Below are 24,888 nucleotides of genomic sequence, written 5' to 3' on the forward strand. Positions count from 1 at the left end.
TAGGGATTGGGAGCAAGCCTGCAGATGAACCTTTTTTTAGAGGCCTCAAGTTACTATGTGAGTGTCTGATTTGTTCCATTTCGTTTACCATGTTTAGAAGACATTAGTGCAATGTACATTTATGAGGGAAAACTGCAATGATAAACAAGACACACTCCTCCAACCTTAGATCGCTGCCTTATGAGTATGAGATATTGTTCATTTCTAAATACACCAGTATCCAATTACCAATCAGTAAGCCTCATCTCTGCTCTGACCTATTTTCCATATGACAATTAGTGAGTATACCACCTAAAATATCAGATTAATGTAATATGGCAGGTGCATCCTTTCTCTTTTGTGTTTTTCTTCAGCCATATGGGCAATGACAATTAGTGACTATACTACTTGAACTATCAGACTGATGTAATATGACAAGTACTTCCTTTCTCTTTTGTGTTTTAACTTTTTCATGAGCAATAGTATTATGGGCAGCTGGATTTAATTATGAATTTAAGCACTCTTACTTTTACTTTGGATTTTGCTCTGAAAGAATCTTACCAGTTATCATTTTAACCAATGCTGATAAGCCGTTTATCTTTCTAAATGGATTCACAATAACAGATGGAATTTGGCAAACCATATTTGTGAAAATGAGTTGGCTCAGACAAAAAAGTCAAGATGTGGACTTCGAAGCCAATGACAAAGTAGAGGTATCCTGAACATTGGTTTTCATCTCCTATGATTTTCAGATATGTGGTCAGAAAGTTGAACTTAATTAGACAAAAAAATCAATTGACACACAGAATTGGCCAAGAATAAAGGAAGTCCTATGAAAATTCCACTTATAGCTCACCTTGGTGATTCAGAATGAAAGGGTTGCTAGGATTCAGTATTGTAGAAATTGAGAGAATAATAAATGCCTAATATACTAATACTGCAGCAAATACATATTCGAGAACTTGCTGTGCTGCTCCAACAGTTTGCCATATGTGCATTCACATTTTTTGAGATTAAAACTTGGGTTTTCTGCTTTGCTGATCTGCAACATTTGTATTGTTTACCCAAGGGAGGAAATGAGACGAATTTCTGGTCTTTTGAAGCTTTAGTGGAAAACACGTGGCATTTGTGGATTCCAAAAGTTGATATTGTTAATGGTGAATTTTAAGTATCGAAATTGTTAGTAGATATAATAAAAGTGTAACTCATAGCTAGATCTGCTCTGTTTTCTGTTTCTCAAATATAAGTTGTTCAATGTCGTCTTAGTTTTCTTTGATCACTGTGGTTTTTCTTTCTCATTTCATCCTGTCATGTAGCTTGATATCTACTTCAGTTCAGTATAGGAAGCTTTTTTATAGGGAAGTTGGTGTAGGAGCATCTTTGGGAAGCTGGCAATCTTGCATCAAGTCAAAAATATTTTCATTTCAGTTTTTTTTTGTTTTCTCATTTAGTTTTGTTTGGCCAGGAGATGTTGGTGAGGCTCCATATGGAAGCTGGTAATTGTGGAGAAGTGGACTTAGTTAACGGGGTCAACTTTTATTGTTGGATTTGAAGAAGTCTTAGGGCCATAAAAGGAGCAACCATTGCCATTGGAGCCATCTTTGAGTAGCTTGGGAGATTCATTATAGTTTAGACGATTTTGATGGCTCCAAGAGGCACTCAGGTGGAGGTCAATAGTGGAAAGTGTTAAATTCCGAACCTGGCACTGGGTGATTAGTTCCTAGGAGATTATTACTGATCTACTGAATAGAAGCACAACTAGGTTCTTAACGCAATTATTTAGCAGAAGCAAAATATTAACCAATCTCAATCACATGTGACACATACAAATTTTGCCCAATCAATAGTTCTCTATTAATTTAATAATATGAATGTACTTGGTCTCCCGTCCTGGGATAATGGCCCAATTAAGGAAAATACATTTGCAACATATCCTAGATCTGATTTCGCTGACCGAGCCCTAGATCTATCCTTGATCTGCTTGTCTGATCTGGATTTCCAAAGCTGTACTTTTGCACCATCCTTGGACTCAACACACTTGAGTATCACATTCCTCGCTTGAGAAAATCTCTCTCTCAATGGCTTGTGCTAATGCATCATGTGTTTTCTCCCCTCTTTAGCCTTGCTTTTATAACTTTACATTGAACCAAATCCCTAACTCTAATCTCCAAACTAATTGATGACTGAAATTAGATGTTTCCTCACTTGAGATCAATGATTGAGATTAAAACATAATCACTAACATAATTTACTTTATTTTTCCTAAGTTTCTTTAGCTCAATTATCCAACATAAATTATGTGTTTTTCCTAAGTATAAACTTAGGCTAAGTTATATTAGCAACTTTATCACACTTGAACAAGTGTTCTAAGGAGATCTTGGGTGACTTTTGCATGCCTAGACACTTAGGCTTGTGCAGATGTACCTACCTGCGCTACAAATATCGACGTTCTCTCTTAATGAGTGAGGTACATCTACCCCTTGGAATTGGATATGATCCTGGAACTGCATGTGCTGTCATGGCTACTCCCTTTGAACTGGAAGCCTTCCCCGTCACTTGGTCTAGAAACATCCTTGAAGACTTGCTCCCCTTGGTCTGGTTCTTAGAAGCCTCATTCTCTTGAATATCCCTGTAAGGTCATCTCATACCAAGGGACCTTCTTGATAGAATTGAAGGTATTTGCTGATTGCTCCTCTGATCCAGGTGGATGTTGGTGGCCACCCACTAACCCATTTGGACCCCCACAACTGTCTCTTTCAGTCTTTTCAGTTTCCTAAATTGTAGCACAGTTTACTATTTTTAGCAGTTTTTCGGGTCCTGAACTTCCGGAGCCGTTTTGAGGCCCTAAACGACGTTTTTTTGGGATTCTGGGGCAACATGGGTCCATGGACCGATGTTGCCTCCCAAAGTGGTAGTACTCGGATAGATCTTTCTAACGAGCTATTGTACGCGTCAAACGGAGATCGTATGCCAAAGTTACGACCCCGGGAAATTGATGTACCAATTTACCCAAACGGGGCCCACAATTTGGCGCTTCATCTTCTAGGGTTAGATTTCGGAATGTTAAGGGTTTTCCATTGTTTCTCAACAATAAATAGGCCTTCGAGCCTCATTGTAACACAGTTCGGAACAGTTCAGAGGCATGTAGCCGCCACATCTCTTCTCAGAGATAAGCTACCATCGCCCTAGCTGGTTTCTTTCCATTTCTGTTTGTAAGCATATTTCAGTATTTTACAGTAATGAAATGAAGTATTATTTCCGCTGCATCTTTGTGTATATGGTTATCGCATCTCTGTATTTATGGTTATCTCTGTAATCTATTGCGTTCCTGTCTAAATCCGGATCATCCTCACCACCTAAACTTGAAGGTTGACTGCCCCTGAGCTGCTTAATCTTCAGAGCTTCTCGCTCCTTATTGTCTATCACTGCTTTGCTTCTTGCCATTGCTTGAATACGCTGGCATTTTTAGCCTATAAAGGTTGCTTTCTCTAACTCCAGTGACGTTTCCCTCATCAGAGCTAGATCCCATGGGTTTGATTAGTGCCTATCCATCTTAGAACAATAAACATAACCCTTCTTCTCTATCATAAAGACTAAGAGGAAACTCCACCTGAGTTCTGACACCCATAGCATGTCCTTCATTTCCAACCTACTTCCTGAATCAAGCTGGAATATCACTGTTCCAACCCCCTTCATTGCATGTTTGGTATCAACACCAAACTCCACATATAGTGCAGAGTTCCACTTGGTTAGGCTGTCAAACAACTCTTGTGCCCCTGCTATATGCCATGTGGCTCCACTGTCTAGTAGCCATGCACCCACTAGTAAGGTGTTTGAGAAATGTTAGGAAACAAGTGTGAACTCAGTTTCAATCTTCTTGGAAAACTCTTTATGAGCTTTTATTGACGCTGTTAGGGTCTTATAGTCTAGGAATCAAAGTGTTTTCTTATCTTACTATTTCATTCTAGAGGTCTATTTGTAAATTTTAGTCTATGAATCATTAGTTGTCATAGTCTAAAGGTTTCTATGTGAAAAGGTTTATGTGTATCATAGGGTGTCATCTCCATTGTAAAGGTTCATGTCATAAAGGGGGTCTTTGAACCCAAAATCGAATTTGTAAGAGTCTAAAGTCCATATGGAGGTGTGAATTTCAAAATTTTCAAGTTTTCCTCTTTCTTACTCCATTATAATCCAAGCTTTGAGAAGGTTTAAGAGGTTCAAGAGGTTGAAGGGAGGTGTTTGAAGCTTAGGTGAAAGAGAGTGTTGCACATTTGTTGCGCACAAATTTCAGAAGCCCATGGATTGTTAGGTGATAAAGAATGATATATATTTGCTGCTGGGATCTAATGCCCAAGCTGCTTTGGAGTGACCTTCAATACAATTCTTTTCTTTGATATGCTTTGCAATATTGCAGATAGATTATAGTTGGTTGTTCAAAACCCATTTTCTTTCAAATATAATTTCCCGTTGGTGCAATATCTGATTACAGAGTTAGTTGGATCAACATGAATCCAAGCCTCTCACTGGACGAGAAATGGTGGTTACAATTTCAGCCTCACTTTCAAGGGAAGATCAATTTTGGTTGTGACTCTTTATACAATAGGAAATTGAGTGTCACTGAAGAAGATTTACACTCAAACAACAATCGATATGTTGCACTTCAATTTACCCAGCAAGGATTTGGGAACAATGAAATGTATTCTCAATTACCTTCATGTATAAACTCAGGCTTGAGTAATTGTTCTAATGTACAAACATGTAGACAAAGCAAAACTGATACATGTTGTCCTTGGGAAGTGAAAGAGGAAAAATTTGGCTTTAAAGAAGTCAAGAAAATGAATGGAAGTAAAGATCAAGAAAAGGATTGGAAGTAAAGATCGTGCAGCTTTTGTTGTTGATGGTTGTCAAGATCAAGCATGGACACTGGATAAATTGATGGATGGTACTGGGCTTGAAGGTTCCATAAACCACTATCTGAACTGTACAAATGAAAAATCTTATGAGAAGGGTGATATAAGGTGAATGTAGATGGTTGTTAATCACTAATAATCATTTTGGAGTAGCGAAATTCAATAAAAGTTCAAATTTCAACTTTTGCTGCACAAATTGAGAACAACCATTTTGGAGGTTTGCAAGCATGGAAGGAAGCACTCAGAGGGTGCTACATCATCACTGGGTCATCTCAAGCACATATACACACTCAGGCTTGCATAGAACCATCTGCAACCATATCAACCATGGAAGTATGCTACACTCTGCTACGAATTTGTTGCGAAACAGATTGTTTTGGTCATCATTTTCAAAAGAGTTTTATGACCAAATGGAAGATAATTTCGAAAAATTGAAAGAGGTTTTTGCCAAGAACAGGCCAAAGAACAAAACCTCCTTCAATTTCTGCATAGGTGTTATGCTTTGGGAGTTATGCAACGCTCTTGGAGGCCTATGTTTCAAAAATTAAAATTATGTATTTTCCTCCTGTTTTAGTCATTGTTTTTCGACGCACTTTTCTAACATATGGAAATGATTTTTTCAAAACTAAGAGAGGTTTGTGTCGAGCATGGGCCAAATAACAAAAACCTTTCTCATTTTATGCACAGGTGTCATGGTTTGGGAATTACAGGTGTCACTTGGAGACCCATTTTCCACAATTTCTTGCTGACAAAATTTTGATTTTTTTAAATTCGATGTGTAAATTGAAAGTCTTAGAAGGTTTGAAGTATGTTGGGTAATGCAAGGTTGAATGAGATGGTTCACTGGTCACTACAACTAGTTTGGAGCAGGAGTTGACAATACATGTTCATAATTTCACATCTGCTGCACAAGTTGCGTTCGGTCAGTTGGGAGGTTTGCAAACGCTGAGGAGGGTATCTCAGAGGTTCTACACCAACACAACATCATCTGAAGCACACCCATCTGCTCAGCTTTATCTAGTACAACCTGCAACCATGCTGAGTTGGAAACCTATTGGACTTTGATGCGCAACTATATCAGTCATGGTTATTTTTACAAATCTGCGTTTTGGGATCTTCTAGAAGTGATTTTAGAGGTCAGATAAGTGTGGATAAGCTACTTTAGTTGAGTTTCTAGACGTGATGTTTCTAAACTATTTTAAGTTTTAAATCAATGATGTTTTTAAATTGTGATAGCTTCGATATGGTAGTTTCGGTTTTTCTGCAGATGCATTGTATCTAGCCTATTAGACTTATCTGCAATGAATTCGACCACCTAGAGTGGTAGTTTCGAATTCCTTATTGTATTTAATGATGTAAAGACATGTAAAATGGTTCTGGGTTGGGAGTGTTAGAGGCTAGACTACATTTTCCTGCAAGTTATCTATTTTTTTTGGAATGAATAGAAGAAGCCAGGTCCAGTTTTAACAGAGATTCTTGTGTCAGTGCTTATTGGTATGTGTGCTCCTTTGTGTTTTGTTTCTAATATATATTTCCATGGTGTAAACATTCTTCATGCTCAACTTGAAAAGAGTATCTCATAATTCACTTAGTGCTCTATTTTAGATCAGCTGATCATATGTGTTTTATTTTCTTCTATGTCAATATGAATTCATCAGTATTTTGATGCTCTAACTGTCATCCTTTCTGATGTTGCACTCATCCACTCACTACAACAAGATTTGGTTAGATATCATTAGGCACGCCTATCTTTCCCTTGCTCAAAATCCCATCATATCCCTTATTCACTTGAACCTAAAAACAATGGTATGATCCGAGTTAGATCTAATTTCTTCTACTTACCTTCAAACAACAACATAAATTCACCTGTTTGATCCTTATAGCCAGCCTCAGATCAAGAGTTTTGTGTCACTGGATTGACTGAAAGGAAACACATTGAGAGAGCCCTCTCCAAGGCTAGTAGGGATGGATCCTAGCCTAAAAGAGGTTTGTGGTTACCTTTGAGTTTTCTCCCCTCTGTCTGGAGAAATTTACAGAGTGATAACAAACACAACTATAGTTGATTGCTTATCCTTTCCACCCATCTTCCTCTTTGAAAACTGTGAAGCATAGTATCTTGTCTTATGACATGCAAAACACTTGACCTTAGTCAAGCCCTTCTTTAGTTGTGAAGTTGACTCCTCACTCATGCTTGAACCTTTTCCTTTTCTCTTCATTGTCTTACTGATAAGAGTCAGGTTCTTGTCACCTTCCTATTTGTTGGCCTTGGCCTTTGGTTGCTCCCTCATCTCCTCTTGGATGCAATCATCCCATAGCCTATCAAATGAGGATTGGTCATCTCGAGTACAGATTATTTTGATGAACAAATTCCATATCTTTTGGAAACCACTACATTCACTAATTCTTCATTTTCCACCTTTCCCCCCACTATTGCAAGCTAATCACGGATCTGGGTGGTCTTCATCAGGTGACTTGTTATTGAGTTAGATCTGGTCATCTATGTAGATCAGAGCTGACCCCTCAACACCATTCCTATTAATGATCTTGCTTTGGTATAGACCCACCAAAGCATCGAATATCTCCTTGGCTAACTTCTTGAAAAATCACTGATCAAATGGTGCTTCACCACATCCAAGGTACCCTTTCTGCGTTTATCTCCCTCTTTGTGCACCCAAGAGTAATCTTGATTGATCGTTGCATACTAAATTTATCTTCCTTAAAGTCCATAGGGGGCCTCCTAGAGAGCTTCTCCTATTTAATTTGTACCCTCACAAAGAAGATAACTAGGGCTTCTACAGGTGAAAACAATGAGAGTTTGTAGATTTATGTGGTGAGAATTTTGATATTTTTTATTCGGATTGTCCACAGTCTCCATTTTTCAGTATACGTTTCGAGTCTATAACAAGACTCATCCTCGAGACTAATGTGCAAAGAAGAGAAATGAGCGAGGGAATAAATATGGGAGAGATGCCAATAGAGAGGAGGAAAGTCGACCAAGAAATCCAAAGGATGAAGGAAACCCTAGGAAAGAAAAACTATAAAAAATAGAATGAACACAATATCTAATGAGATATTAAATATTTAATTAATTTATTTTTATTTTTAATTAATTTCTATTTCTATTTTTATTTTTATTATTGATTTTAATTTATATTTAAATAATTCTTAATATGTTATTTTTATAAAATTTAAATTTCTAATGAGGATGAATAAAATAATCAATAATACTATAGTTATAGTCTTATTTTATTAAGAGAAATATTAAAAGATAAAGTTAATAATAATATTATTTTTATTGTTAGTATTCATAACAAAGTTATTAGTAATAATTTTCATATTATTATGGCGGGTTTGTCATGGAGTGCAGGAGGTAGTAATATGTTATTAAGTAATTTCGGGCTAATTATGGTATTAACCTTATCCCAGGGGGTAAATTAAAATTAGATTAGATTCTTTGCATTGATTTTTAATTCTTCTTCACCTTGTTATTTCCTTTAACTGATTTCCTATATATTGAATTAATAAAGACCCCCTTTTTTAAACCTTATAAGTAATAACATAGTTAATTTTAATAAAAAATTTAATGGATATAAATTACTAAATTAATTATAAGAGGTTTAAATGATAAACAAGAAATTATTAGAAATATATGATATAATATTGAGTTAATGGATATACTATTTTTAATAAACATGTACTTTAATTTACATAATAATGATTTAACTAGAATACTATTTATAATATTAGAATTATAAATTATTAAGTAAATATAGATTATTTAATAAACTAAATTATTGTATGAACTTATTATTTGAGTTTCGAAGGGCCATTACATTTAGATAATTAATAAAAATGATTTATTTTGGAGAAGATCTAGTTTACCATTAGACCCTTAATTTTAATAATTATTATTAAATAAATACACAGTTACCTATTGTAACTATATTATAAGAATAATAGTAATTTAATACTATTTATTGTATTTAAATTATTTGGGAATAATAATAAATATAGGTTATATGAAGATATAATTTTATTAATGACCATTTTATTTAGTTTACCATTATTTAGTTTACCATAATTTATTAATGACCATTATATCTAGTTTACCATTGGACCCTTTAATTTAAACAATTATTATTAAATAAATACACAGTTACCTATTGTAACTAAATTCTAAGAATAATAGTAATTTAATACTATTTATTTGTATTTAAATAATTTGGGGATAATAATAAATATAGGTTATTTAATAAATATGAAGATATAATGACCATTATATTTAAAACAATAAATTTATTATATTTTTCAATTAACTTCTATTAATAATAAAATCAGTGGTTTGACTTTGATCCTCAGGTCAAAATTAGCTGTTGCAATATAGCCGTTGGAGTCTCTGCACACTCTATTTAATCAAGCTAAGCCATATTAGTTCTTCAACTTGTCCTGGCGATGAACCACACTGGTTGGTTCGAAACGCGTCGACAAAAGACTGATTATGTGATTTTGCCGAAGATTTCTAGATAGTTTTCATATTACTAATAAAATGCTTTATAATACTAATAATAAAGTTTATTATTAATAATTTTATGTTTTAATATTAATTATACTTAATAAAATAATAACTATAATATAATTAGTTTAGGAATAATTTCAAATAAAGGGAAACAAAGGGGAGTGGGCACATGAAAAGGAGATTATAATAAAGGGAGCTATAAGGAAGGACCTAATAGGTGAGAATTAAGATCAAATGCCACATTATAGACAGGAGGAATAAATGCAATATGGGGGTGAAATGATCAAAAAATGGAGAGGGATTACCCTGCGAGGGGAGGGGGATCAATGGAGAAAACAAGGGGGGAGGGTGTGGGTGAGGGGCTCAAGGAAAGCGTCCCCCCACAACCATAACATAATCCTCTTTCCTTGAGCCCCCCACTCGCACCTCCACCCCTTGTTTTCTCCATTGATCCCCCTCCTCCTCACAGGTTAAACCCTCTCCTTTTTTTGATCATTTTTCTCCCATATTGTCTTTATTCCTCTTGTCTACAATGTCGCATTCGATCCTAATTCTTACCTATTAGGTCCTTCCTTATAGCTCCCTCTCTTATAATCTCCTTTTCATGTGCCTACTCCCCTTTGTTTCCCTTCACTTGAAATTATTCCTAAACCAATTATTATTATAGCTATTATTTTATAAAGTATAATTAATATTAAACCATAAAAAATATTAATAAAAAACTTTATTATTAGTATTAGGGATTAACTTGCGAGGGGGAGGGGGATCAATGGAGAAAACAAGGGGGGAGGGTGCGGGTGGAAGGCTCAAGGAAAGAGCCCCCACAGCCATAACATAATTCTCTTTCCTTGAGCCCCCCACCCACACCTCCACCCCTTGTTTTCTCCATTGATCCCCCTCCTCCTCGCAGGTTAAAACCTCTCCATTTTTTGATCATTTCACCCACATATTGCGTTTATTCCTCCCGTCTACAGTGTTGCATTCGATCTTAGTTCTCACCTATTAGGTCCTTCCTTATAGCTCCTTCTCTTATAATCTCCTTTCATGTGCCTACTCCCTTTGTTTCCCTTTATTTGAAATTATTCCTAGACCAATTATTATTATAGTTATTATTTTATTAAGTATAATTAATATTAAAGCATACAATTATTAATAAAAAACTTTATTGTTAGTGTTATAAAACATTTTATTAGTAATATGAAAATTATTACTAATAACTTTGTTATGAATACTAACAACTAGCATTTGCACCTAATGTTGCAAAGGAAACGCCGTAAGGCATAGTGTGCGGAAGAATATTGAAATGTGAATGGGGTTTTTGAAAGCAAGGGTCGATGATAATGAGTTTGAATTGAGGAAGCCATGTTGAAAACCATATTCGGGGGTTAAAGTGGCTATGAAATAGAATAAAAGTAGTCATAAATATCCATTGAACTTGTTTAGATACCTTAAAGATTGCCTAGTTGAAGGTGAAGTTAAACAAATGAATTCACGCAAACAACAACTAGGTATCCATATTGATATACAAAATTTTAAGGAGAGGTATGTTAATCTTTTCAAACAACATTCTAATGTATTTTCCTAGAAATATGAAGACCTTAAACCATATCGCATTGTGATGAACTAAACCCCTGCTAGGATATATTCCTTATGACGCAGAGAAGCCACAGGTGGTTGATAAGGAGGTGAAAACAAATGCTTGGGCTCATGAAGGAGCTCTATATTTTCCTCCAGCCCACACTGTTCCTATGCCTATTATATTCCATGGCAACATCGTACAGAGAGACATCTCTTGTTCATTACTCCTAGTATGGTAATATTGACTAACTCTGCCTGTGTCACAAATCATATAAAAATGGATTTTAGTTAGCTCCGTGGTCCTTGGAGAATAATAATATATACAAATTTTATCAATCATGGCCTCTCAACAGTCTAATTACTTAGCTAATTGCAAACCTATCTTGAGACATTCTATATGATGCCACTTTTATTACAGGGATGCAGAAATTAGAGTTTAGAATGGGAATTGTGCTTCAACGTTATTTTCATTCAAGTGGCATTTGTGCCAGCTATGTCCTTTGGACAATTATGGCTATTCTAAATGGTAATGTTGTGTCAAGTAGTATGTGCTAGCATTTTTATTTTTATGATGAAAGCTGCATATTATATCAGTTTAAACAATCATAATATGATTTTCATGCTACACTGCAATTTTTTTCATAGGCATTGAATTGTTTTTTCTGGAGAGTATCCAGAAGTCTGAATGCCCTAAATAATTAGAGCTAGCAGAGTTTTTGGCCAGATTTTTGGCACTTCTTGAGCGTTTTGGCCAGAGGTTTGTTTAGAATGAGAGTAAGAATGATGATGAGCAAACTTGGAATAGCTTCCCATCCAACTGTGGCAAAAAGGATGCCAATTGCTACACAAATTTTCAAAGGGACAGTCTAACCCCAATGCAGCCACCTTGGAAACTCTCCAAAACGATATGCATCTACAACTATGTAGTTTACAATCTCACCAGTGGCATGTCTTCTTCTTCCTATTCTAGACAGCCAAAGTTGTTTCTGATATACCGCTGCCATCAAGGCCGAACACATTCGCATACCTGCGCTTCTGGAATTGAAGTATTTTTTTTTTCTGTTCGCTTAGGTGGGCCAATGCATGTTCTGAATGTAGGGAAGTCTGAAATTCTGTTGACTGTCATTCCATGTGCTTAGGAAGTTCTGCTATTGGAAAGTTTGATTGGGCTGCATTGAATTAAGCAAGGCTGAAACATTATTGTTGACGTTGTAGCTGTAGTTGTCCTGCATGTTGTTGAATCTCTTTGTAGGGTTGGTTTCATCGTCCCCATATGCTAAGGAAAGGGTCCTCTTGAGAGAATTGAATTTGTTGTCATTCTCCGCTGCTAATTCTTCTTGTTTTGGGACAACTTCATATCGACAATCACTAGTGTTGTCATTGTTATTGCTGAAATTGTTTTCAGAGAGGTTGCAGGACTGGACTTGAGGTAGTCTGCTGCTGTTTCCATTGCCATCCATGGCTTCATCGTTTAAAAAACCATCTATGAAAGGATCGCCACTCTCCAACAACCCACTGAAAGAGAAAATTTTGGGCAATTGTAGTCTATTTTGCTAATCAATATCAGGAAAAGAAGCCATCACTTCATCTGCACTCAGTGATTCATCTCGTTCTACCCCTTGCACTCTCTGAGAATGACCATTTTTCTTGTAAATTCAGCACAGCACCCAATCATCAAGCTGGACAACAAAAGTGCCATCAAAATCAACAATACCAATTTTAGTTGAATGAATCAATTCCTATTCATAAAGAATCAAAACACAAGAACTGTGAAGGGAAAATCACTCATATTGATCAATATTCAAGAAGACATCACTTTGTAGGGTGTGTTATTTGTATTTACACAATTGATTTTTTTGGAGTAGTCTACCTAGGCAAAGGAATTGCCCAGTTTCCGTCACCGCCCAAAAAATCGTCTGGGTTCGGTCGTCGGCAATTCCTTCGTCCTCCGCCACCCTCCCCTAGCTCTGCCACCCTCCATCCACTGCTCCACTTTCATTTCCTGACATTTCTTGATAGATCGGATCGGAGCTGGCAATCCTGACATTCTCTGACAGATCAGATTGGTGTTGGAATTGTTGCAGCGGAGAGTTGATGCCCTTTCCAATTCGAAATGGAGGAATTGCTAAACTGCGGGCTGCTCCCCCAACCAACGCGACTCGCCCTCTGTAGCTCACGCACCTTCCTCCTCGACTCTGTGCCTGCAGCTCACCACAAAACTCTGGCCCAAGCAATTCCTCTGCTCTGCAGCTCACCACCCAGGGGACGTCACCTTCATGTTCAAGTGTAATTGGGTGAGTGCTGATTTTTAATATTTGTTGGTAAATTGAACAGTGGGTGCTTCACAAGGAGTCCATCCACCACGAGGTGAGCAGAGTTCATTCTATCCACCACAGGCTAATGTTGAGGCATAAGGACATACATTTAAGATTAATTGTGAAGCCAACCCAGAGTTTTTCTTGGCTGCTCGTGGTGATGTTGCAGTGCTTGCGCTGGAAAACGCACATGATCCTCATCAGGTATGTTCATCAGTTTGAGCTACTTTATTTGAAGCTCGCTGAAAGAATTTGTTCATCTGATAATTGATGGTTAATCACTATCCTTATTCCCCTGTTCGATGGAACCTTTTGTCAGTAATGGATCAAAGTAGATTCATGGGGCCTTCGAGTCAAGGATGAAGCTGGCTTCCCAACGTTTACCTTGGTGAACAAGGCAGACATGCTCTGAAACACGGGGATAAAGAATGGGACTAGGTAAAACTTTCTATTTCCCTTTTCCTTTTAGTTTCATTGTTTAATATAGCCTCTCCTCTGGATATGTAGAGAAGTCTTATTCACTGCAATGCTATAAACCACCTTAACTCAGGGTTTCGGAATGCTAGGGTCTTGGGCATTATGGGCTGCAATAGAGCTATTTACAATGGTGGTCCCCTAATCCATAGTTTTTGTTGAGTGTTGTTGAACAGATATACTTGGCAGACTATAATCATGACAAGGCAGAGCAGTCTGTTTTGTGGACCTTAACTGTAGATGTTGGAAATAGGTATCAATCTCTGAGGCCTGTGAACAACATTAATTTGAATATGGATACGAAAGCTGTAGATAGCCATGTGGGAGGAATACGTGATGGAAATGAACTCATCCTCTTTGAGTGGAAGAAACAGAGCAACCAAAAATTGAATCTCCAGCCCATCTATTGTAAGAAATCTAACAATAACAAGTTGTCTTTCAAGCTCTTTATTGAAAGCATCATCATTTCTGTAAGTTTATCAATAGAAAGGACGGAGGGTTCATGCTACTTGAAAGTTTATCATTTCTGACATTTTCTGTAAGTTTTTCTGGCATCATTTTCCACATTCTTTTGTTTGCAAGTTTGGGTGTTCATCATAAGTTTGCTTGGCCTTGCACCTCTTGCCGAACGTATAAGCTTTGTCACAGAGTAAGTGAAAAATTGCATGGCATATGTACATAGGGTACGTGTAATCTATACCTTATACTGCAATTGTTTATACACTTGGAATGGTCACTGCAGTGCAGTGACTTCATAAAATATTATGTTTGTTGGTTCTACAATCTGATGTTTTATTGTAAATTGTTGTAGACAAATTGCATTCTACATTGGACCAACAAGTGAGATTCTTATATGTATATGGACTATGTACTCATATTTGTGGATACAAGATATGAGCTAATTGATATATATGATAAAGTGTTTGACATTTCGAAGTAACTGATATAAATATATTGTTAATTAATTCTCCTATAGTTGGTGGGCTTCTCAACGCCACATGTGGAAATGCAATAGAGATGCTCATTGCACTGTTTACACTTTACCATGGGAAGACCAATGTGGTCAAGTATTCTCTACTAGGCTCTTTTCTTTCCAACTTACTTTTTGTGCTTGGCACATCTCTCTTTTGTGGAGGAATTTCCAACATGAAAAAAGAACAACGGTTTGAAAAGGCATGTGATACATTTTTAGTTTTTTCTTAACAACCTAGGCCACCAAAACAAGTCCGACCTGCTCATGATATTCATTCATTAAGGCCTAACCATGGGTGTTGTATTGCTATATGACGTAGGTTATTTCTGGAATCGACTCCAGTCTTCTCATGATGGCTTCACTGTGTCTCATGCTACCCTTAGACCTTCAACAATCTATGGCATATAGTGAAGCAGCTGCATCAACATTACAACTGTCTAGAGTCAGCAGCATCATCATGCTGATAGCTTATGCTGCATATTTGTTCTTCCAATTAAGGACACATATACAATTGTTTGAAGAAGGCCCAGAAACAAAGGAGCTTTTTCTCTGAATCCTCAACAACAAGAATTCTTTGTCTTGGGTGGTTCCACTCCATCCCCATCTCCATATACATCCATAATATTAACTCTGTTGAGAGACAATTGAGACTTATAGGAATCTGAATTCAGCATTTTCTTGCTCACATTAGTGTAAATCTCCTTGAGCACAATTTGGAATGCACGCAATACATTTGTATTATCCAGAGCCAATTCAAAGTCAAGTGAATCCATGCATGATTGACTACAAGCAATGGCTTATCTAATCATGATTCAGTGTTTGGAGGCTGCCAATTTGACTTAGAGGAAGAGGTAAGTGACGCTCCAATGGTAATTGGGGATCTCCTTCCAGGACACTGGCTTGGAGCTTGCAGCTCTGGATGAATCTACGTCAAATGGCAAAATTTTGTATCATCTCAAATCGAAACTAGAATGTGTCTTGGAAAGGAGAGGCAAAAATGGTGATTTTTGGCACTCTAAATTTCTCGATTTCTAAGTGCCATTGTCTGATAGACGGCGCGATCGTGTTGAAAAGTGGCTTCACTGCAACACTGCAAAATTTTCTGGGAATGCTGATGTACAAAATTTGCAACTGGAGGCAATTTTATCACTTGCAAAACTGAAACAGGGACTCTCTGTATGTGTTTGTAAATGTTCTTTATGTTTTTGGCAATGTGTTCTAGAGAAGGGCCATTCCTCTGATCACTCTTGTATGGGTAACCATTGTTGCGATGAAAAGTGCACATATTTCTCTCTTGAATCACACCAAGGAAATGAATTGGAGGAATGCCGAAATTTGATAGGTCATGATGGGAGTCATGATTGCAAAAAGAAAAATCATACATGTATGAAGCTTTGTTCTTTATTTGATAAATCATCTAATTGTAACAAATTTTGTTGCTTGAAGGTTGGCCATGAAGGTTAAAAATTGCTACAAATTGGCAAATGCCTACAAATTTTTCATTATAATAAAATGAAAAGTTATTTGCAGGTGGGATGTTGTCTTTTAACAAGTAGACTTCCAAGGGTTTCCAAACTAAAGTCCCCATATGGATTATTAAGCAATGATGCATTTGAGATTATGACAAATTCTATATCAGCGTATTATTATACAACCTTAACTAATGCATTGACTAGCTTTTCCATTAGGCAATCAACTAGTGTAATGGATTTCACTTTGAGTGGATCTTTTCCAATATAATTGACTACAAGCAATGGATTATCTAATCATTTGACTATGAATTCTCATGGTGAATCTGATACAAAAATTCCATCTATAAGGGACATTTGTCTTCTCCAATGGTTGACTAAGACAATTGAAGTTGTCGATGTTAATGTAGGTATGATAAATGACTCAAGAAAGACTTGATAGAAATCGTGTGTTATTGTTGCTTTCATGGCATGTATCCTAAAGGAATTGATCTCAATAGACATTCAGATGCACAAGTTTAATCTAAATGGGAGAATGATATGACTAAAGAGTGCAATTCCTTTGATGAAAAATAAAAGTTGATACTTAGTTCCCTAGGCATAAAGAAAGAATGTGATTAAATGTCTAATGGTCTACAAGACTAAATTTACCATCTACAAGTGTTATTGAGAAACATAAATTTACTCATCACAAAAATCTTCTCTCAAAAAGATCATATTCATATTGACTACATTGAAATCTTTGCACCTACTACAAATACGAACTCTTATCTACTTATTCTTTCACACATTATTCATTTTGTATAAGAGTTATAACATACATCAATTGGATGTCAATAGTGTTTTTTTACATGGTGTTCTCACTGAGGAGATTTATATGGAGCAATTTTTTTACATGGTGTTCTCAATGAGGAGATTTATATGGAGCAACCCAAGGCTTTGAGAAGGGCCACAATCTTGTTTGTCTACTAAAGAAATCCTTTTACACTTTGAAGCAAGCCTCCATAGTGTGGTATAAGAAGATTGGTTGATTATTAGTTTTGGTTTCAAGCATCATGAATTTGATTGTAGTGTTTATATTTTGCAAACGATGATACTTACATGTTGGTGACTTAATCATAAATTGAAGTAGTGTCAACCTAATTTTGGGTTTGAAAAAACAATAAATAGAGATATTTACAATTACAAACCTGAGTGTGTTGTATTTTTCCTTATGGAAGCAAGTTTTGCAAATGGATAACAATATATTTATTTACCTAAATATAAATCGCCATTCATTATACATGTTTAGGATGGAACACTATAAACCATTTTTGGCACCATATCAATCAAGAGAGAAATTGACTGAGTGTGCCTTTGAAAATTAATGGTACTCAGTACAAGAAGACTACTGGAGCCTCATTTACTTGATTCATAGCATATTTGATATATTATTTGATGTTAGTGTGGTCTACAAAATCATGTAGGATATGAAAGAGAGTTGCTTAGAGGCCACAAAAAGGGTTGTTTATGAAAGATACATATTAGCACAATATCAAGTATTGCATTAAGAATATGAAACTAGTCAGTTACTTTGGTCTTGTAAGAAGCAGGCAGAACTATTGACCACTAAAATTGAATATAAGGGTGCATTTAATGTTGACAAAATCAATGTGAATCCACATAATGGATGAGGTTGGCTTCTCATTTGAGCAATAGATTCAATGTATTATGCAATACAAAATCTTCTTGTTCATAGTAAAATAGTGTATGTGGACTCTTCATGCCCATTATTTGACAAAATAAAGATATTGTGAATCTTCTTGTTCATAGTAAAATAGTGTATGTGGAGGCTTCATGCCCATTATTTGACAAAATAAAGATATTTTGAATCTTATTTATTGCAAGATAAGTGATCACATCATTAATATTTTTGCAGAGTCATTAACAAAGGACAAGTTTACGAAACTTTGAACTATGTTTTGGATTTAAAAAATTGCAATCATGGTAGAGTGTACATAAGACAATTTCACCTCTAAAAAGTTTCAGATAGTTGTGTTGACAAATGAGCTTTGAAACATCAATTTCATCATACAATTTGACCTTTTATGGATATTGTTGATTCACAATGGAAGGTCAAATAACTAATTGGTTAGATTCGTCCAAGGTCCCCAAGTTATGCAAGTCGAAGTATCTAAGATAGGTCCCCAAGCTTTGCAAGTCAAAGTATCTAAGATAGGTCCCCAAGCTTTGCAAATCAAAGTATCTGAGATGAAGATTCAAATGCATTTAAGATTATTAACGTTGACTGTTTTTCCTATTTTAGATGAGTTACATTTAATTTTAAGCCATATATAAATCATACCGATTGTCTTATCATTAAAATTATTTAGTTATCCATTTTATGTCAAGAAATTCTTACTTGTACTTCAACACTGTAAAGATATGATATCTTTGAACACAAAATTTTCTTGAAATTCATTATTCATCATTCCTGTAAGTCCACAGCTCCCTAACAATCATTACCATTGACTTGAGGACATTTAAATAACATTGTGATATACTTAAAACCCTAGTTTTAAAAATAAGACATAAATTCCTTGAGAATTCACTTTCTTTAGATCCTTTGAAAGCTCATTTTCCATAGGAGTTCACGATTTGTTGTTAACTATCCTCGGCTACACTTGGAGATGATACAACGCATAGCAACCTCCCATGAAATAACAACATAAATCTTATAAATCAGACAGAGCAAATCAACATTGCCACGAAATACCCGAAGTATCATCATCGCGATTACTTCATAAAAAGTGCCAAACATAATACAAAGAACAATAGTAAAAACAAGCACCACACACATTTGTAATAAACTTTTATTATTATGGGTTGATAAAGAAACAGAGGATACAGAGCTATACAGAGGCCAACCCCAATCAAGTCGATCACAAACAATGAACTATGATCATCCACAGGCCAACTCCATTGAATTTGTTATACAATTATTTACATATTTTACATCATCAATACAACGGTATAAGAAGTGCAAGTGATCAGAAGTGCCAGTGGATTCAAATAATTTAAGAAAGGAGGAAGCACTGTATTAGCTGATCCAGTGAAAACATACCACTGACTAGGAATCTCTAAACAGAAAGGTGGGGTGCAGTTCCTATTCGATGAAGGAAAGAAAACAATACCAGCAATTGCCCCAAATTGTCACCTCGTGCTGTACCAATCTCCTACCAAATCACACTCCTTTCAAATTCAGATGTTCAGCAAGAAGTCCAATAGTATCCAACACCTTCTCCATCAGTCTGCCCAATTCTTACAAATAGACTTTGGATCATGCCTTCTACTTTCAAAGGAAACTCCAGTGGCTAAAAGGAGTATTTTACTTCCTACAAGGCCAAGAAGTGCTAAGAATCTATGTCAAGCACTAGAATCTATGTTAACACTGTGATTCATCAATGGTCTTTACCTCTGTAATTTGAAGAGTTGTCATTCTGTAGAAAAAAGACTATTTATCAGCTTGTAATTTGTACAAATTGTATAAGCAATTCTAGATTAGGTGGATTTAATTCCTTTCTCCTACCACCACTGTAATTAGCACTGTCTTCTTTTAGTTCTACCAATTTTACAGACTTCTCTATGATGAGGTCAATTTCACAATTCCTGGGTCATCAAATGACAGGGCCATGTTCAGCCAGTGTGGTGAATATTTCTCCATTTCTGGTCTTCTGTTCGATGATCAACAAATCATATTTGGCAAATCCCAGTGGTATTGTGCTTTCCAGATCTTGGCATTATTGTACCCAATTTCTGTCTTTAGCAAGGTAATTGTCACAGTGGAAAACAGATGAACGACGATGGTTTTTAGAGAACCATCGTCCATACATACTGATACAACCTTCAAAGGAAATTACTTAATTCCATTGCAAGAGGCCCAAAATACAACATCTAAGAATAGGATTTTATCAATCCAAGACTATAGAGAAAACACTCTGAATTTGATTTGAAGAGATCACCAAGGGAGAATTGGATGGCAGGTTCCCTTGGAGGAGATTTTGTATGCATACAGTTGTCTTTTACTTGAAAATTTGTTAGTCCAGTTTCTTGGCGAACAACTTCTACTGTCTTGGCATCAACGTGGTTTCCAGTTGTATCAGTCACATAGAACACATCAGCTACCTTATCACCCCGCGTTGACACCTCTGCTTTTGTAACTAACATCCCATTTTCTCTAAATATGCGAGTCACCTCCGACAGAAGCCCAACACGGTCATTGGTGCAGAGTTCCAGTCGCATACCCTGAATTCATAAAATATCATCAACAAAACTCACACTAAACTGACTAAAATTTAAAAAGGATCAAATTTGAATGCACCGGGAATCCCAAGTCTTAGGGTTTTGAATAAATTTCCCCCATGGATTTGATCCTTGGACTCATACCTCTGATGTTCTTCGTCTAATGGTAGCCTCCAAACACTGAATCACATGCTGCTTCTCTGCTTCTGAATACACAGGGCAACCATCAGTATGCCTGATGTAGTACTCCTGTATCACAAAAGAGAAGAACGGAAATAAATACCCCAAATCTTCTTTAACCTAATTTAGATTCAATGTTAATCCCATTAGGGATGTGATCTGAAACCACCTATACCTGGTTTAACAAAATCAAATTAGGAATTAAACATTTGAAAAAAAACAAAGATCCTATGAAAAGTCAAGTCGCTTGTAAGAAACCAAAATGATGAGATAGTAAAACCGTATAGTGCATATTCAAATTACAATTACAGAGATCAAGAGAGAGCTGATTGAAAGCAACAAAGATCCAGATCAAAAAGCAGACAAGTTTACACAACATCAAATACCTTCTGTCCTGCCAATTACCAAACAAATAAACTGTATAATCCCCTGAATCTCTACTAACTTGCAGCTTAGCTGTTCCATGAACAATGAGACACTTGAAAAATTTATCACAGCCTCTAGCATGTGGACGTATCCTTGGCAAACGTTTGAACTTGGTAGTGAGAGGATTGACAACAAATAAAGTAATGTTAGACCGAGCCACCAAAAATAAACCATCAGAGGCAGCCTTGAGACCTAGGGTCTTCATGCCCATTATTTGACAAAATAAAGATATTGTGAATCTTATTTATTGCAAGATAAGTGATCACATCATTAATATTTTTGCATAGTCATTAACAAAAGACAAGTTTACGAAACTTTGAACTATTTTTTGGATTTAAAAAATTGCAATCATGGTAGAGTGTACGTAAGACAATTTCAACTATAAAAAGTTTCAGATAGTTGTGTTGACAAATGAGCTTTGAAACATCAATTTCATCATACAATTTGACCTTTTATGGATATTGTTGATTCACAATGGAAGGTCAAATTACTAATTGGTTAGATTCGTCCAAGGTCCCCAAGTTATGCAAGTCGAAGCATCTAAGATAGGTCCCCAAGTTATGCAAGTCGAAGCATCTAAGATAGGTCCCCAAGCTTTGTAAGTTAAAGTATCTAAGATAGGTCCCCAAGCTTTGCAAATCAAAGTATCTAAGATAGGTCCCCAAGCTTTGCAAATCAAAGTATCTGAGATGAAGATTCAAATGCATTTAAGATGATTAATGTTGATTGTTTTTCCTATTTTAGATGAGTTACTTTTAATTTTAAACCATATATAAACCATACCGATTGTCTTATCATTAAAATTATTTAGTTATCCATTTTATGTCAGGCAATGCCTACTTGTACTTCAACACTGTAAGGATATCTTTGAACACAACATTTTCTGGAAATTCATTATTCTTCATTCCTGTAAGTCCACAACGCTCTAACAACCATTGCCATTGACTTGAGGAAATTTAAAGAACATTGTGATATACTTAAAACCCTAGTTTTAAAAATAAGACATAAATTCCTTGAGAATTCACTTTCTTTAGATCCTTTGAAAGCTCATTTTCCATAGGAGTTCACGATTTGTTGTTAACTATCCTCGGCTGCACTTGGAGATGATACAGTGCATAGCAACCTCCAATGAAATAACAACAGAAATCTTATAAATCAGACAGAGCAAATCAACATTGCCATGAAATACCTGAAGTATCATCATCGCGGTTACTTCATAAAAAGTGCCAAACATAATACAAAGAACAATAGCAAAAACAAGCACCACACACATTTGTAATAAACTTTTATTATTATGGGCTGATAAAGAAACATAGGATATAGAGGTATATAGAGGCCACCACCAGTCAAGTCGATCACAAACAATGAACTATGATCATCTACAGGCCAACTCCATTGAATTTGCTATACAATTATTTACATATTTTACATCATCAATACAATGGTATAAGAAGTGCAAGTGATCAAAAGTGCCGGTGGATTCAAATGATTTAAGAAAGAAGCGGGAAGCACTATATTAGTTGATCCAATGAAAACATACCACTGACCAGGAATCTTTAAACAGAAAGGTGGTGTACAGTTCCTATTCGATGAAGGAAAGCAAAAAATACCAACAATTTCCCCAAATTGTCACCTCGTGCTGTATCAATCTCCTACCAAATCACACTCCTTTCAAATTCAGATGTTCAGCAAGAAGTCCAGTAGTATCCAACACCTTCTCCATCAGTCTGCCCAATTCTTGCAGCTAGACTTGGGATCGTGCCTTCTAACTTTCTTGCAGTTAGTGGTAACTTTCTGCTTTAATAGCTTTCTGCTTTTGGGAATGTTGCACAAGATATATCAACATGGAAAGTGTCAAACTGTTAGTAGTAACTTTCTGCACTGACAGCTTTCTGCATATGAGAATGTTGCACAAAATATATCAACATGAAAAAATATTTTTAAATCATTGGCACTCTAAGGAGAGGCTTCAAAATCGATAAAAAAAAAGTTATGCAATCTCATTTCTGATAATAGAAAAAGAACAGACAGTGGCAGTGAAGACAACGAACCAAGTGAGTCAAAATTGTTAAGGCTTCAGTGTGTAACCCCGTAGTTGGCATGAGAGCTATCTTACTTGATAGCAAAGGGATGACTACAACAATTTTCGAGGCCAATACAATTTGGCGAGATGCAAGTAATAGAAAAGAGAGGTAAACTCTAGCCTCTCAGCCTTTCATTTCAAATTGAGTTGAAATGTGGTATTCACAACTTATTTGGTAGAATTTATAAAGAAAATGTTCATATATGAGAATCAAGATTTTGACTGGTATATTTATGTCAATTGTATAATTTGGGAATATCTCAAAATTTGATTATCAGCAGAGGACCAATTCTTTGACCCTTTCCTAATTGTCATTTTTGAAATATTCCTGCCATCGTCAAAAGTTCAGATGGTTTTGAAAAGACGTGCTCGCTACTGGCGTCTAGTTTATGAAGTATCATGAATAATTCCAGCTCTCAAATGCTTTGAATAAATTAGTTTCAATCATACAAAGAGAGAGGACATAATAAAATCGAGAAATCTGAGCACTTGGTAGTTTCTGACACACAAAAATTTTCTCATTTCAAGGAGAAGATTAAAGAGAAGGCAGAGCACACCGTGAATGGTACATGTGAGAGTTATGATAAACCCAGGGAATTACACTGTGATTGGTACATGTGAGAGTTAGGAGAGAGGGATGATACGTAGGAGAGGTAGGCCTTCAAAAAGGTTGAAGATTAAGAAGAACAACACACAGATCTGAGATACAATATAGCACACTAGGCTTCCATTTTATACAATTCCCACAAACTGTGAAAAATTTTTTTGTCATTCATTGGAAGCAACCAATAAAGCATATATTTTAAAAGTAAACCAAAGAAAATAACTCATAACAAGTTAATGCACAAGTAGAGAACAGAGATTTACAATTTTGAAGTCTTCTCCAATCTAATGAGCCCTGCAATTTCTTCAAAGATAAACCCAATTTTCTGTAAGGAAATATGTGATAAGATTAACAAAGATCTTATTAACAAAACGTAAACAATACTCAAAAGACCAAAAACCAGAAAACCAGGAAAAATAGATAACCCTAAAAACAAAAAAAAAAAAGTAAAAGCAAGAAACCTGGCCTAGCGCTCCTCCTCCTGCAGAAAAATTTAATGCACAAGTAGAGAACAGAGATTTACAATTTTGAAGTCTTCTCCAATCTAATGAGCCCTGCAATTTCTTCAAAGATAAACCCAATTTTCTGTAAGGAAATATGTGATAAGATTAACAAAGATCTTATTAACAAAACGTAAACAATACTCAAAAGACCAAAAACCAGAAAACCAGGAAAAAAAGATAACCCTAAAAACAAAAAAAAAAAGTAAAAGCAAGAAACCTGGCCTAGCGCAAAGCAAGAAACCTGGCCTAGCGCTCCTCCTCCTGCAGAAAAATCCGCCCTAAGTGGCTCTCCTCATCCATTTGGCGCTCCTCCTCCTCATGCAGAAAAAGCTGGTGCACAAAAAGGTATACGGACGGATGCGCTAGGTTTAATTGATTTTTTTAATGTTTTCTTTCGACGGCAGATAATTGTTCAATCATCTAACAATAGATCTGACGGTTAAGATTATGACAGAAAGACATTTAGGGGAATTCATCTCAGAAAAAGCTGGTGCACAAAAAGGTATACGGACGGATGCGCTAGGTTTAATTGATTTTTTTAATGTTTTCTTTCGACGGCAGATAATTGTTCAATCATCTAACAATAGATCTGACGGT

At 35.9% G+C, this 24,888-nt stretch overlaps 1 long non-coding RNA gene across 3 annotated transcripts; it reads right to left on the reverse strand.

Annotated features, from left to right (window-relative positions):
* Positions 1 to 19,204: 19,204 nt before the first annotated feature.
* LOC149164601 (uncharacterized) lies at positions 19,205 to 24,767 on the reverse strand. 3 transcript variants are annotated; one of them, XR_016260712.1, is made up of 4 exons: positions 24,250 to 24,488; positions 24,052 to 24,113; positions 20,640 to 20,744; positions 19,205 to 20,498 (listed from the first exon to the last, which is right to left on the reverse strand). It is a non-coding gene; the product is annotated as an uncharacterized LOC149164601 (long non-coding RNA). The 3 variants fall into 3 exon arrangements; XR_016260714.1 differs by lacking the exons at positions 19,205 to 20,498; positions 20,640 to 20,744 and adding an exon at positions 24,533 to 24,767 and having other exon boundaries at positions 21,659 to 24,113; positions 24,250 to 24,351; XR_016260713.1 differs by lacking the exons at positions 19,205 to 20,498; positions 20,640 to 20,744 and adding an exon at positions 21,659 to 22,993.
* Between the last annotated feature and the right edge of the window lie 121 nt (positions 24,768 to 24,888).

This window comes from Pinus tabuliformis, chromosome 5_1 (assembly GCF_031772625.1).
Source record: "Pinus tabuliformis cultivar Carrire ecotype Pingquan chromosome 5_1, CPIR1, whole genome shotgun sequence".
In the NCBI taxonomy this organism is placed as follows: Eukaryota; Viridiplantae; Streptophyta; class Pinopsida; order Pinales; family Pinaceae; genus Pinus; species Pinus tabuliformis.